This window comes from Phalaenopsis equestris, unplaced genomic scaffold, assembly GCF_001263595.1.
Source record: "Phalaenopsis equestris unplaced genomic scaffold, ASM126359v1 Scaffold000777, whole genome shotgun sequence".
Classification (NCBI taxonomy): domain Eukaryota; kingdom Viridiplantae; phylum Streptophyta; class Magnoliopsida; order Asparagales; family Orchidaceae; genus Phalaenopsis; species Phalaenopsis equestris.
In genome coordinates, this window is record NW_018165217.1 from 400,863 (window position 1) to 403,239 (window position 2,377).

Sequence of the window (2,377 nt, forward strand, 5' to 3'; positions counted from 1 at the left end):
TTTTTTTGGGGGAGGACATTTGCAAACGTACCACCCAAATTCGATGTATTTATGTATCTTAAAATATTAATTTTATTTTTTACATTTATACAACATATATCTTTCATGACGCATCAAGAGTATCATAATCTTAAATTTTAAAAAATAGACTACATTTTCTTGAAGAGATAAGGCTACATGTGAGTAAAAATTTAAGTTTAATTGTTATATATGTAAAAACATAAGAATTGAGTGGTATGTATGTAAATATTTCTTTTTTCTTTAATTCCATTATGTTAAATTTCTTATGGTTAAAAAATTTTTAATTATTTAAATTCATCTCATAATTTAATGCATGTGTCTCCGGAGGTGTGTGAATTTAATTAAAATGAAATTAGATTTTATGTGTATTTTGTCGGATTGTAATTCTTAAATCCAAATATATCTTAAACATCATATAAGTAATGTTGAATGTTATCTTATTATGTTCTAATGCATTGGAATGTTACTATGATATTTCTATTTAAATTTTTTTGACAAATAAAATTATAATTTTAACTTCATTTCTAAATAATGAATAACATTTCTAGGTCGAGAGTTATATGAGTTTATCTTATAATGATTGATGAACCCGTACATCATAGTATTGTATGTGCTTGTCGTTAGTAATAAAAAAAGAGAATCGTCGTTATGGTTGGCTCATATCCATTTGGGGTCTACTCAAATGAGTTATCTCTATTGTCGTGCATAGATCATCTATACTCTAGTTTCTCATTTCCATTAAGGTACTGACCAAGATTGAGCAATTTGACATATGAATTTCTTAAAAAAACTCTAGCCATCTAGCAACCTAACGTTATTAAGCCAATATCCTAAAGATATTGTTCAATGTTAAGTCATTCACACAATGACCTGTTCATGCAGTCTTCATTTTTTGTATGTCATTTTTTGTACGAAGGTAATAGTTGCACCTAAGAGTAATTATTTTATCCCAATAGGCAATTCCGCTTCATTTGCATATCAAATCATTCATGAATAGTTAACTATCAACATTAGAATCCAAAACTATAATGTGGGATGCACTTATTATTTCTAACAGATCTAAACTCTCTAATTAACCTAACTAGCCTGCCCAATTTAATAACTAGGTGGCCGATTCAAGATGTTATTTATACAACTTGCATCACCCTAAGAAGGGTTTGTTGATTCTTGAGGCATTGAAGCAATGAGCAACTATCAAGATATTAAAATTTATAATAAGGAGAGGGTAGATAAAGATAGCATATCACTTCTTCTTTTTTCTTCTTATAACACATCGTACATCATATAGTTCAACAAAATGCAACAACTTAAAATTGATCTCTCTTTCTTTGCTACAGCGAAATAAGTGTTATTCATTAACTTATTTCTCTCTAGCTTCATTGCAATGAATTATGCTAACTCAATAATTTTATTAATGAACTCATTTAACTTATAAGAAACACATAGGTTGATTTTTTAATTATAATATCATTGGTAAGCTTATTGAAATATATTTTCTTTAATTTAATGAAAAGAAAAAATGATAAATCATCTTATCCATAAATTTTCTATTATCACCCTTAATTTCCTCAAAATTAGCCTCTACAAAAAGTGAAGGGGAATCCTCATAACAAGAGGATTTTCTTAACTATGGGCTCAATTTGTTGAGCTCTTTAGAAAGATAAATGCTCTGTCATGATTTTTCTTCTATTTCTTTGCACCTATGCCCACTATCTCCAACGATAACACAATTTTTATGGCTTACTGCAACTTAAGAGTTTGCCTTGATTGCCTCTAATGAGATAATTAGTCATGTTGTCATAATTAGTGAAACATTTCTCACAATCGATTGGAGCCAAAATTATAACATCGAAGAAATCTCTTGTAATATCATGCATTTCGAACACAAAATTGGTTCCTTATTCTTCTCTAAATAACTATTGGACAAAATTTCTTCCACAAGTTCAATCATTTATTGCTTGAAAAGTTTAAACTAAGCAAGTAAAATAATGACTCTAATATTGATAATTGCAACACTCTATTATTTTACTTATGCTACAACTTTAAAGGATACAACTCAAGATAATTGACTAGAGAAAAATGTGTTGAGATTTTCATACCTATTTTATACTATTTTTGATGATATTGCACTTTAAAGAAAGATATTTTTGATGTTTTGTTGCAGGAATGATGAATTAGGGTCATTGTAGCAAAAAGATGCAAAAAGGAGCGAATTTTGAACGAAAAAGATCAAAATGTGAAGAATTGAACTAGGGCGCCTGACCAAAGTAAAATATGTTGAGATTTTCGTACCTCTTTTATACTGTTTTTAATGATATTGCACTTTAAAGAAATGTATTTTTGATGTTTTGTTGCA